The sequence below is a fragment of the Protopterus annectens genome, chromosome 1.part2 (assembly GCF_019279795.1).
Source record: "Protopterus annectens isolate FY-2018-M chromosome 1.part2, PAN1.0, whole genome shotgun sequence".
Taxonomy (NCBI): Eukaryota; Metazoa; Chordata; order Ceratodontiformes; family Protopteridae; genus Protopterus; species Protopterus annectens.
Genome location: NC_056727.1, coordinates 1065285435 through 1065300393, shown reverse-complemented (window position 1 = coordinate 1065300393; position 14959 = coordinate 1065285435). Strand labels below are relative to the sequence as shown.

Sequence of the window (14959 nt, the reverse complement as noted above, 5' to 3'; positions counted from 1 at the left end):
ATAAGTGCAGAGGAAAGTATACTTAAATCAGCTTGTGTCCTGTTGATATATGCAGACAAGTCTCAGTAGCCAGCAACTCTGATTAAAATGATTACTAGAAATGTAACCAACACAGATTTTTCATGCAAACAGAACCACCCCAGGTTAACACTAACATAGGAATTTCAAAGCAGTCTAACAACTTTCAATGAGCCCAGATGGCTACACTTTTTCACACTTCAGGCAGCTAACTGTAGATAGACAGAGACACACCATATTTACTGAATCAAAGACAGACAATATTTACTGAATCAAATCTTAAATAAGTGCAGAGAAAAGTATACTTAAATCAGCTTGTGACCAGTTGATATATGCAGACAAGTCTCAGTGGCCAGCAACTCCGATTAAAATGATTACTAGAAATGTAACCAACATAGATTTTAATGCAAGTAGAACCCCCCCAAGCTAACACTAACACAGGAATTTCAAAACAGTCTAAAATTTTTCAATGAGACCAGATGGCTACACTTTTTCACACTTCAGGCAGCTAACTGCAGATAGACAGAGACACACAATATTTACTGAATCAAAGATGCATGATATTTACTGAATCAAATCTTAAATAAGTGCAGAGAAAAGTATACTTAAAACAGCTTGTGTCCAGACGATATATGCAGACAAGTCTCAGTAGCCAGCAACTCTGATTAAAATGATTACTAGAAATATAACCAACACAGATTTTAATGCAAGCAGAACCCCCCAGGCTAACACTAACACAGACATTTCAAAGCAGTCTTACAACTTTCAGTGAGCCCAGATGGCTACACTTTTTCATACTTCAGGAAGCTAACTGCAGATAGACAGAGAAACACAATATTTACTTAATCAAAAACACACAATATTTACTGAATCAAATCTTAAATAAGTACAAGGAAAAGTATACTTAAATCAGTTTGTGTCCAGACAATATATGCAGATAAGTCTCAGTAGCCAGCAACTCTGATTAAATTATTACTAGAAATGTAACCAATACAGATTTTAATGCAAGTAGAACCCCCCCCCCCACCCCCCAGGCTAACACTAACACAGGAATTTCAAAGCAGTCTAACAACTTTCAATGAGCCCAGGTGGCTACACTTTTTCACACTTCAGGCAGCTAACTGCAGATAGACAGAGACACACAATATTTAGTGAATCAAATCTTAAATAAGTGCAGAGAAATGTATACCCAAATCAGCTTGTGTCCAGTTGCTATATGCAGACAAGTTTCAGTAGCCAGCAACTCCAATTAAATTGATTACTAGAAATGTAAAAAACATAGATTTTAATGCAAGCAGAAGCCCCCAGGCTAACACTAACACAGGAGTTTCAAAGCAGTCTAACAATTTTCAATGAGCCCAGATGGCTACACTTTTTTCACACTTCAGGCAGCTAACTGTAGATAGACAGAGGCACACAATATTTACTGAATCAAAGATGTACAATATTTACTGAATCAAATCTTAAATAAGTGCAGAGAAAAGTATACTCAAATCAGCTTGTGTCCAGTTGATATATGCAGACAAGTCTCAGTAGCCAGCAACTCCGATTAAAATGATTACTAGAAATGTAACCAACACAGATTTTAATGCAAGCAGACCCCCCCCCAGGCTAACACTAACACAAGAATTTCAAAGCAGTCTAACAACTTTCAATGAGCCCAGATGGCTACACTTTTTCACACTTCAGGCAGCTAACTGCAGATAGACAGAGGCACACAATATTTACTGAATCAAATATTAAATAAGTGCAGAGAAATGTATACTCAAATCAGCTTGTGTCCGGTTGCTATATGCAGACAAGTCTCAGTAGCCAGCAACTCCAATTAAAATGATTACTAGAAATGTAACCAACATAGATTTTAATGCAAGCAGAAGCCCCCAGGCTAATACTAACACAGGAGTTTCAAAGCAGTCTAACAACTTTCAATGAGCCCAGATGGCTACACTTTTTTCACACTTCAGGCAGCTAACTGCAGATAGACAGAGACACACAATATTTACTGAATCAAAGATGTACAATATTTACTGAATCAAATCTTAAATAAGTGCAGAGAAAAGTATACTTAAATCAGCTTGTGTCCAGTTGATATATGCAGACATGTCTCAGTAGCCAGCAACTCCGATTAAAATGATTACTAGAAATGCAACCAACACAGATTTTAATGCAAGCAGAACCCCCCCCCCCAGGCTAACACTAACAAAGGAATTTCAAAGCAGTCTAACAACTTTCAATGAGCCCAGATGGCTACACTTTTTCACACTTCAGGCAGCTAACTGCAGATAGACAGACACACACAATATTTACTGAATCAAAGACATGCAATATTTACTGAATCAAATCTTAAATAAGTGCAGAGAAAAGTATACTTAAATCAGCTTGTATCCAGTTGATATATGCAGACATGTCTCAGTAGCCAGAAACTCTGATTATGATTACTAGAAATGTAACCAACACCGATTTTAATGCAAGCAGAACCCCCCAGTCTAACACTAACACAGGAATTTCAAAGCAGTCTAAAAACTTTCAATGAGCCCAGATTGCTACACTTTTTCACACTTCAGGCAGCTAAATGCAGATAGACAGACACACACAATATTTACTGAATTACTCTAGGCATTTACAGCAGTACAGTACAAATGCAGGTTTTCCAGAAATCCTATGTTTTGGAGGAAGCACTGATTCATGATAGGTCATTCTGCATTACGTCTTTTCCAACAAGTCAGCACCTTATGCCACTGTTCAACAGGGACACAGGTGGAATCCCAGTGGCGTATTTTCTGTTCCCCTTCCAGTTATCTAGGTTACTCTTAAAAAGGGTTAATGAGGTACTCTGCTTGACTGATCTGAAACAAATTTTCTTATGGTATGTTTTGGCCAAATTAACAAGGAAATGTTACTGTTACCTCTCTAATGTTTGGAACCACATACTGGCATTTGTACTCCAAATTCTGTACATTTTCTGGAAAACTCAGATGGTTGCTTGGACTTGAAAATCTAACTGATCTCTGTGGTGTATACTGAAACATACATGTTGCTGTCCTTGTTTTTCTGATTGCTTGCCTGTTATTTGGATTTGGGAAATTCTAACTTGTGGTGAAAGTTAAAGTAGTGGATTTCATCCTAAGACTTTAGTCAGCTATAAAAAGTAAACTGAAAAAAAAAACAACAACAGAAGAAGTTAGAGTCTTTTTTAATGTTTGTCTGCCATTAAAAATATGTATATTTTCTTTAAATCCAAGAAAACAATTTGAATATGAAAATAAGTCTTTTTAAGGGTTTTCAGAGTATATTATTGCCTATATGACTATCAGACATTATCAACTATTGCATTCAAGTTCTCAAGTTTTTATCACACTACTTCACAATTCAATAGTAGCATGCAACCTCCCTCACCATATGCAGCCTATTAGTAGTCACCTCTTCCAATCCCTTTCTATGCTTTTCTTACTATTCTAACTTAAACACGCTCTGTCTCTTCAACTACTGTTACATATATTTCAGCCATGATATCCCAACTCTCTATCCTCCCCTTTATTCATAGACTCTTTAGTGTGTTTGAGCTCATCAGTATTATTTCTCACTGACCTATTTAAATGCTATAACAGTCTCCACCTCCTTTCTTTTTTGCCCCTTGGCAATTCATAAGTGGTTCACTTTGCAATACACATCCATTCTAACTTCTTATCCTTCACCTATCTATCCTCATCCCACCCTATTGAAAAAAGGCCTCTACAACTCATCAATATCTTACCACGTACTCTCTCCCAGAATCTAGTAGCTACCTCAAACAATGAATGCAGACCTTTACAGTCCCACCACATATGCAATCCACCTACCTTTCCTTTTGATCTCATTTACATTTGTCATGCTGGAGGAAACACTCCCTGTTTAGATTCACCTTTATCTTGAACCATCAATGGACCAACTGGCTTTGAAAATATGGTGCTTACCTGGCCTCATAAGATCCTCTGAATACCTCTCATATCTGTTCATTCTACCATTCTCCCCAATTAAGTCATTCTCTTTTATACCCTGCATCCAGATGTCTCCATATCTCCACCATTGTATTACTACCCAAGGCATTGCATATACTCCACATTCTGCCTGTCTTAGCATTCAGCTTTTCCCATAGCTCATCCTTTCTGTTGTCCTGGCTTACCTAACTCACCATTCTCACTATTTATGCTTATACCACTTTCTGCATCCACCTAACCTAGCACTTTGCTTCCCTTTCATTCCATCTGTTCTGTTAAAGTTTCCACTTCCCTTTTAGTCTCCCTTTCCTAACCACTAATTGATAACTTTCTTTCTCTATCCTTTCCACTTAACCTCTTCTCAACATCCCTCCCTTTTGCCTCTCTCATTGAATCTACTCTTTCATTTCTTCCTCCCTCTGATCTCTCCTTGTCCCTAGGTTTGCCTATATCATATAGCTCTGAAGCCATGGAAGTCCACCAACCACCTTAGTCCCATCTGGTGCCATCCTTTACCTTATAGCCCCTGCCCTCTGTAGGCCCACACAAACTTGAAGCATATATCCTGCAACTTCCTCACTTTCACCTGTCTTGGACTCAAACACAAATGCATCAGCCAATACAACAACTCTGGCAACATTGTTGTATTACACTCACCATTTCCATTAATATACCTATCCTCTGACATCACTTGCTAAGCTGCCCTGTTTTATGTTCTTCTCCATTTTCCCCTTTCTTGGCTGTCATCTTAATCATGGGATGAAATTACAGCCTCTTCCCGCACCACTTGCAGCTGAATATTCCCTATCAAATTGTCTTCAGAATATATTGTAATATAGAGTTTTATGTATGTGTTATCCTTTATAAATGATAGCATGTCATATAGTCTTTCTCCTGAGGCCATTTTCATTAAAGAGTTCAAAGTATTCACATCTTTTGGCTCATGATTTTTTACATTTTAGTCATTCTGAACTTCTTCTTTGGAAGCATCTCATAGGTAGCACCACTGATTTCCACTCATATTTCATACCTAATATTGGTCCTCTCCCAGTACCACCCAACAATGTAACCCTTTTACCATTATTTTGAGTAGGGCTAGTTACTATCAGATTAAAGTTTTTACTCTTTCCCTGATCCTCCTGTTGCCCCCTCCAATGTTCATCAAATCTTTCTTTTTTCTTCTCAAATATTTTATTAAAATTTTCCAAATAGATAAAGTATAACATTTAAAATATATATAGCAATTAAATAATTAAAGAAAGTAATAAAAATAATTTCAAAATACAACAAAAACAACTATTTACAAAGGTGTCTACTATATATCAAGAAGAAAACTCTTAAGTATTGATGAAATCATTTTTGTTGTTAACATATTGGTAACTGTTTATTTAGTAGTTCTTTAAATTTCATCCAGGTGTTGCAAGAGGTGGTATTTCTGGTTGTTCTCATCTTGATTGTAAGAAGTTCTAAATGACAGACAACGGTTGCAGTACTTATAAATTCTTTCAAATTTGGAGTTGATTAATTTTTCCAATTCTTGGTAATTACTTTTCTTGCGATTGTTAAAATACTCCATAGAAGTGAGTATTTTACTTTTTGACACAAGAGGGTATTAGTGTTAAATAGAATTAATGATTTAAAGTAAATTGATCAGTAAATAAAGCATGTAAAAAACATCAATATTATCTCAGAATGGTTTAATAACTTTGCAATCAAAAAACGTGTGTTGAAAATCTGCTTTAATATTCAGTTTACATCTCCAACATCCTACATTCATTTTTTACATTAATTCAATTCTATGTGGAGTAATGCAAGTTTTATGCATGAATTTCAAAGAGAATAGTCCATCAAATCTTCATTGCTAATGTCTTTGTAGGAGTGAGTGGGGGACAGTAGGTAAACCAATGTGCAGTCTGCAGAGTTGATTTTCTCTTGATGAAACTCTATTGACTGCCAATCTTAGCCTAAGACTATGATAGAGCAGCATGATCCCTCTTATTTACCTTTCCTCAAAAATGATATCTTCAACAGTCCTCAAATATGCAGGCCCTCACTGAATCAAACACATCCTTTATGTCTATTAACAATGCTCTGCTTCTTGCCCTGCTTTTGCTTTACCTAGTTTTTATACTCATCTATCAATTGTCAGTTTGTCTTTAGTGTATGCTCCTCTGCAAAACTCATCTACCTTGCTAGACCTGTCTCCCTGTGATACCCACCGATCTCTTTGCCAACATCCTCTCAAAAATCTTTGCATCTGATCAATGGTGGCAGATGATAGTTTCCTTAATTGTCCCACTCCTGCCCAATGTTTTAGCATTACTGAGGTAATAATCTTCTTTGCATTCCTAGAAAATCTCTTTTTACCAACACCTACCAATACCTACTCAAACATCTCACTTTTATGAAAACCAGCTGAGACCCTATCTTTCATTAAATTTACACTTTTATATAATTAGTCATGGCATATACTTCTATAACCCTCATCTCCATTTAAGACTTACCCTTTCCTCCTCAGCTAAGCATTCCAACATACAAAACCATTTAGCCTCTCACTTCCTACTTTCTTTTATCTTCACTTTGCACAAGCCGCCCTCAGCCACAGGCTTCCCATACTGTTGCATCCCCTCCTATACTCTACCATCTCCACTATTTCACCCTTTTACCCACAATTTGCTCCCTTAATATCTACACCAGTTTTGTTTGTTTGAATTTATTTATTTACAATGAAAAGGTCTGTCTGGGTTATGTAATACCCCTTTTCAGTGGAAACCCTGGGAGAAAAAGCTCCAGAAACATATTTAATGAGGAAGCACTTACAAAGCGATAATAATAGAGTTTTTTTTAGTACAAACAATATTTGAAGTGCAGTGATTGCAGATACAGCATAGACAAGGTGTCTAGGTGTGTGCATCAAGTCGCAGTTTTCAAATAAAGAAAGTGAAAAAAAGTGGGGATTGCAGAGAAGAAGTTCATAGTTAGGGTACGCTGGTAATAGAAGAATGGGAAATACTTAAATGTTGACAGAAATCTAAAATATTAAAATGTGTAAAATGTGTGAAAATTTAAAGAATTGAGTGTAAAAGTGGGTGAGAGGAGATTGCGTTGTTCTATAGATTGTTGACAACCACTGCCTGGTCTTAATTGGTCTCTTTAGAAGTCTACATCTGGACTGCATTACTGGAGTAGAAAAAACAGACAGGGGAGCTCAATACTAAAATGCATAGTCATCTCAGAAAAAATGCACAGATACACAACACAACACTGCAAAATGATGGAATACACTTCCCCTTACAGCAAGAAATCATTCAGTCAAAAATAATTGTGATTTTTGTATGGAAAGTGGAAACTAACAACAAGGGGTTACAGCAATGAAGCTTTCTGGAGGCCATTAGGTTGCATTCTTGACAATCAAGCTTACAACCTAAAGAATATTTCTAGGATCTCAGAGAAGAATTTGAGCATATCAGTCAAGTAATTCTCAACGTTATATAACGAGAGGTATTTTATACTGCAATATCTCATTTACACACACCATACAGGGTGAGATTTCACTGACATGGTGCACACTGCATAGTGTTACTGCTCTAAGCTAGACCAGAAAAATACCATCTTATGATACAGAAAAATAAAACTGACAATACATACCAAATACCTCCCTATGATACAGAAAAACAGAACTGACAATACATACTGAAGAAAAACAGAACTGACAATACATACTAAATACCTACTTATGATACAGGAAAACAGAACTGACAATACATACAAGGTGATGCATAACTATATCCTAAATTTAGTCTTTATGTTTGGTGCATATGAATATAATTATTCCTAACAAAATATCTCCTGGTGTGTTATTCAGAAAGTCTGTCAGCACATCCCAATGGAGAAAAACAGAAGGTACTGTTACTCCTCTTCATCAGTTTGTGTATCACTACTCAGACTCCATCCACAATATGGGACTTGTATGATATCCCCATATCTGAAGATGGGATGAACAATGAAAGTGTAAAATTCTGATATTATCATATATATATATATATATATATATATATATATATATATATATATATATATATATATATATATATATATATATATATATATATATATATATATATATATATACAAAGAAAGAAAGAGACATCTAATATAGTCTCAGCTATTGTAATTGACTCAAATATTGACATTGTCTATTGCAAAGTCATGCAACATGATAGAGTGAACCTGGAGGTGGGCATTACCCTAGGTCCTGCAGTATAGTTGTCCTTGTACTTTGTGGTTATATATTGTGCTGCTTTGGTGGATTGTGATGTAACAGTTTGTGAATAAATCACAATGTAGACACATAAACAAGATACAGCCAGCAGCACAGAACTATATAGTATCCTTCAACATCAGCAGTGAAAAAACAGATGGTAATGCTACAGAAAAAGTCACTCGCCAGCTATGCATGTGTGAGTCTATTGTGTGTGTGCATGTGTGTGTGTGTGTGTGTGTGTGTGTGTGTGTGTGTGTGTGTGTGTGTGTGTATGTGTGCATATGTGTTGTGTGCTGTCGCTCACTGTCTAAATATATATATATCTATACATATATTTATATATATATATATATATATATATATATATATATATATATATATATATATATATATATATATATGTCTTATGCCTTCATTAACAGTGTGTCATAATCACTTAGCAGCATAACAGAGAAGTACAGCTAAAATTCAGTAAAAAAAAAAATCAAGTGGTCAGGAGTTTAAGGTTTATACAACCTACCTCTAAGTATGTCTGGTAACATAACAAGTAACCACAGGTCACCGAAGAAAAGAAGAAATAGTGATAAATGCCTTTACCCAGTTTTCAGATGAACAGACATGAAAAAGAAAAAAAATGTATAAGCCCTGTTCTCAGAGAACTGTTCATAATATCTACAATATCACCATCAAGACCGTTGAGCAAGCATATTTATTGTGATACTGAAGATAGGGAGATTCAATAAAGCTTACATTGTCTATTTCAACCATGTGTGTGTCATGCCATGCCATAAACATGGATGTGGACTGTTTTGTAAGCAGATCTACACAAAGTTTAGTGCCGGGCAAACAAGGTAAACATTGTGGCATGCTAATTATGGCATAAGCAACTGAATTGCATGTTAATCAACCACTCCAACACAGTGGAACTATTCAACAAGTTATAAAGCAGCCATCTAGACTCCAGGGTGGCTTTCCCTGCAAACTCCAAAACCTACTAGAATACAGCCACAGAAAGGAGTCTATGCAGAAACAATGTTAGGGACTGCTGCTGCTTTAATTCACTGTTATGTGTGACAGCCTGAAGCCTATGCCGCTGCTGCTGCCAATAGACCTAAGATTTACAAGGTAAGTGTTTAACCTGGAGTGTACTGTGTAGTAATAAAAAGGAGAGTAAAAATAGGAAGATATCCTTGTGTGTGCTGTAACAGACATTCAGCTTTGCCCCTCCCAAAAAAGAACAGCCTTTGCTAACTAGACTATATATATATATATATATATATATATATATATATATATATATATATATATATATATATATATACATATATATATATATATATATATATATATATATATATATATATAAACTATTAAATAGTGTTTTCTGACTTACATTTTAGCATATACAGTATGTAGCTTAAAAAATGCAGGCATGGCCTCTCAAGTTTGATAATCCTCTATGCAGATATAGCCCAAAGTAAGAACCTCTGTTCTGTGTTCTCCACATAAACAAGTCTCCTCACCTTCAGTTTCCTTAGTGACACAGTTGCCTTGTATGTTGTAGATTCAGGGCTGTCAGCACAGTGAAGATGCAAATCTGGTGTGAACTCATTTGAATTGCAGAATCCCAAAATCTTGGATCCAAGTAGGAAATGTAAACATATTGCAGACACTCCCTCACTGTTGTTAATGGATTGCAACTATGAATGATTACTGGTTGGGAGAAACAGCACTGCAGGCTGCCTTACTTCCACTGGGTGTGTCAGATTATATTTACAAAGTGTTAGAAGTAAGGTTGGAAATGTAAGCAAGCAGCACACAAATCACAGGTTGTGTTCCTTAATATCTAACCTGCTCTTTATTTCTTGGCAAATGCATACAATATTATTTCCATTTAATATACTCACACATTTTAAGACCACTGGTATAGAATGGCTTACACACTGCATGTCTCAGATTACTGCTGAGATAAAAGAAGAATGGCCAAAAACACAGAAATGTAATGCAGAGCTGTATATCTGCAAGCATTAATCATGACAGATAGTGTGATCACTAGGTGCACTACATCCAGAACTAATACAAGCACAAATAATACTTGTATGGTTTCATATCACTGTAGATGTTTTTGCAGTTGGTTGTGTGCATATTGATTTAAGTTATTTGCTGCAAAACTGTGTGACAAAGGAGGATAAGGCACCCATCCTGTCTTATGAAGGTGCATTGGAATGAGAGTTCTAATCCAAACCTATGTAGAAATATCTCATGTGTACTAACATTTTCTAGTGTGTAAATCATAGATTACTTTTCCTCATTTCAACAATTTCTCTCTTTTTTCTGTTTTTTTTTTTGGCGGCGGGGGGCACTGTTTGAGTGATGAGCCACTTAGTGCAAACACTACAGACTGGAGAAAAAATGAATGTCAGTATTGGCTGTGCTTATTTTCTCAAAACACAGCAGTGCACATACTGGACAACTGGCCAGACAGGACCCAGGCAGCCAAAAATAGAAAATGGATGCATTCAATTAATACTATTGGGTAAATGATGTTGCATGGTGGGTAACAGCCAGACCTTAAGAATGATTAGTAAAATAGGGACTGCTATGTAGTCCTGTAGCAGCAGGTGTAAGTGTAGGCTGGAGTGCAGATGGTCTTGGTTTCTAGTACAGGGTGTGCAATCTTTGTTTTGCTGTTGTGACATTGCAGTTTATAGCAATGAGCTGCGACATAGCAAAGTGCTTTCTCAACCTTCTTGTGGCAACAGGTGCAAGTGTAGGATGACCATACACATGGTACTGTGTTCAAATACAGCATATTCCATACACATTTACTGCTGCTTCAGTTCTCATTTTAGTCACTCACTTATAACACTTGGCTGATAATTATATGTATGAGTGCTGAGACACTAGTATTATGTCAGTTATGCATGTATTATCACATTTATTCTCAAATGTTTGACTGTGGGTATATTGAATAATATATTGCTGTAAGTATATTTCTGCTATCTGGACTGCTGTGGCCTTCACATTTGTCTAATACACATACACAACTGCCTGTACAACCAGTAATCTTGAATCTTCTTTTCTTGCTACTGTTGGACTCTGCTTACCATTGGACAAACACAGTACTCAGAGGTGTGCAGTGCCAAGCACTGTGTTTTTGTGATGATAAGCAGAACACAACATTTTCAAACACTGTGCACACCTCCCAATAAACACAATGACTGGAATTGGTGCATCATTTGTCATTGCTCTTTAGCCATGGCAGACACAACAGGCATTTGTGGAGAAAGTGTCAGGTTTAGGGCACAGAGATGGGGTGTCCAGGAGTCCAAGATTTTTAATGGACTCCTAGTTAAGAACCACAGTGCCAGGCTTTTGCAGGGAAACTATTCTGGCTCCCTGCATAAGTTGGAAGCTTGGGATAGTTTAGCCATGGTTGTAACCAGTGCAACTGGTATCCCCTGCACTGTTGAACAATGTAGACATCCCTCAATGACCTTCAGAGGAGGAAGAGGGATACTCTTGACAGATGGATCAGGTAATTTAGGACTGTGGACATCCCACACCTATGTAAGTATAAAATACAGATTGTACTTGTAAGACTTAAAAGCTGAGTACAGGCAAGACTGGTATTCATAATGGTATTCTGTTCTGCTTTTTCCACAGCTGCCAGGGACCATGAGGTCAGTGTATGAACCCATGGGACTAGATTGGTGAGGAAGAGGGAAGCATGTGGTATATATATGCAGCAGCATAGTAGTGTTATTCTAGCATTAAAAGTTACAAGATAGCTTTTCTTTTGTATTTTATAGAGTTATATCAAATTGAGCATGCATACCTCAACTGTAAAAGAAAGTATGTATGCATTAGTCTGTAGCAATAACAAAGAATACAATATTAGACTTTAGTCGGGGGTTGTAGGTTCATAGACCACACTTCCCAACTATACAATACTGTTAATTCTTCAATTATGTGTAATATAAAGGTTTGAAGTAAAAGCTCTATACCAGTTGCACACATACCTTGCTGTAAACTGTAATATGTATAACTGGAACATGCATATATGCAAAATATGCACATGTCAAGGAGTACTTGCTGTAGTCTGTAGTATAGTCTGCATCTGTTAGGAGCTGGCAGTTTTAAAAGTAAAGGTTAGCTGTTATGATTTGGTAGTCTTAAAAGTAAAAGTTAAGGTAATATAGTCAATTAATTGTATAAATACATTGTATGTCACATATTAAGTTACTAATCTTATCTCTTTTTCTTTTCTTTCACCCCAACCCTTATTTTCTCTTTTTTAACTTTATTTTTGTTTTATTTTTTTTCTAAAGTTTTTATTACATGTTGTCAAAATGTGTCCATGCCATCCATGTGTACCACATCACTAAACACTCTACAGCACAGTGGGGTAGGCCTAACTCACATGATCCATTTGCTCTCCCACCGGCTCCAGCACCATTGACCAACACATCTGGGAGCCTACCTGACAGCAGCACCTCTGCTGCACCTGCACTACCTGCCCCCTCAGGTAGTCCTGCCCTGAAAGATGGTCCAGTTGTACCCTCAGGGAGCAGTGGCAGAGGTGGTGATTTTATCACCTATGCTGCATTGTCAAGGATGGTGGGTAGGGTTATGTGCCACACTGTTGGTGCACTCCTATGCCAGCTGGAGAGTCTAATCTCCTTCATTTTACGTAATACCAGGAGGAGGAGATGCAAATGTCAGGCACTCCAGCTAGCAGCGGAGTGAGGTGACAGTGATGCCAGTCCAGTTGGTGAGAATTTGATTCTAACTGTCACCCAGTTTGGCAACCATGGGTTTTTGTGACATCCCTACCCTCACCCCAATCATGGTGTCACCCAAACGTTTGTGTCCATTACCATCCCTGTCTCTTGTCTTGTTTGTCTTGTCTGTCTGCAGTTGCTTCCTCAACTATCCAACTTACCTCACCCAGACATTCCTATGTCCCTCCACAGCATTGTCCTCTCTCTCTGTAAAAAAAAAAAAAAAAAAAAAGGAACCTGTTCCACAAAAAAAAAAAAAAAAAGTATTGTCCCATACAAAGATGTCCATTTCTCAGACATGTCTTCCTGACACACTTGATTTGGTCCAATTGGCTATACAACATACTTGTGTTGTGGTCACCCCTCTCTCTGGAAGTGACAGTCCAGATTCAGTTAATATTTGGCAGATATGTTCATTTTACACTGTTAAAGAAATGGATAGCTATGTTTTTTTTTCCTGCCTCCCTCCTGCACATCCCTATCCTGTTTTCTATTTGCTCACCCCCTGGTTGCTCCCCATTTCACCACTATCCTGTCTTCCCCATTTCTTTTCTTTAATGTATTATTATTATGTGATGGTGCGTATCATGCACCAACTTGCAGCAATGTTTACGTGAAAGTAGGTAAAAGTATTACATATATCTCTATTTGAACCCAGTACCATCTGGCCCCAAAAAGGAATGTGTCACTGCATTAACTACATTAACATGTGCTGTCACAGAGTCAGTCACAGGTGTATTCCAGTGACTCAGTACTGTCAGACTTTCTTCTTCCCCCTACTTGCTCCTGATTTCACTACTTTCCTATCTACCCCATTTTAACACCTTTAATCTGGTCAAAAATAGAATCATACACAGCACACATAAGTAGCAGAAAAAGCAATGAATCCCTTCAGTTTTTGTCCATGTTTGTGAGGATATGAGCATTGCACAGTGATGGTGAGCAGCAGCACAATGCAGCAACACATCTCATATAAACAATTCATGTCATTGCATTATCACTCTGTAATGAAACATTTTAAAGTATTAGATATACCTGTATTCAAACCCAGTACTATCTGGGCCAAAAAAGAAATGTTACATTAATATGTGGTATCACAGAGTCAGTTAAGCAGCACGTGTATTTCATAGACTCAGTACTGTCAGGCTTTAGCAATGTGGCTCACATTTGTGCACTGCTTACCTATGCGCAAACATGTGTATCTTGCATGTGTATGTACTTTGCTAACCATTGTGTAAACCCACTGCTCATTGTGCTATGGAAATGTTTATATTATGCTGTATTACTGCTTACTGTCCATTTCCTGTATATGACATGAAATTACATGTGTAAACATTACAAACGGAGGGCCCTATCTAACAATATGTCACGTATTTACAATGTATCCATTTGTTGCCACCCCCAAGCACGGCAACCCTGGTATCTCAGTATATTTTCTATTCATATATCAATCACAGTACACAATGAAATATCAAATGTTGTGTGCTATGCAATGCACATCAATCTGGTAACATGCAGAACTACAGCTACTGTCCCATATGCCTAAAACACTTATCTGCAAGGGTAGGGAAATCAGCAAGGACTATATCCAGATGGACATAGGTGACCTTCAACATACTTGACCCTACCTGTTTTGTTTTTGTCAAGGGGACATCTTGCTTACTGAACCTTGTGGACTTTTTAGATACTGACCCCAAAGACTTGGATGAGGGATAACAGGACATACCACTTATGTTGACTTATCCAAGGCCTTTGACAGTATTCCCCATTGATATGTCATAGTGAAGATATCCCATGTGGGAATTAAGCCATACAGTAGACAGGGATAGGCAACTGACTCACTGACATACACACTCTCAAAGTTGGGAACTGCACCTCCACCAGTAGCCAATTACCATTAGAATACCACAGGGATT

At 37.2% G+C, this 14959-nt stretch overlaps 1 protein-coding gene across 4 annotated transcripts in view; it reads left to right on the top strand.

Annotated features, from left to right (window-relative positions):
* The window catches only part of LOC122792228 (transcription elongation factor A protein 3-like), a 1160229-nt gene that overhangs the window by 1080575 nt on the left and 64695 nt on the right, over positions 1–14959 (top strand). The window lies entirely within an intron of this gene.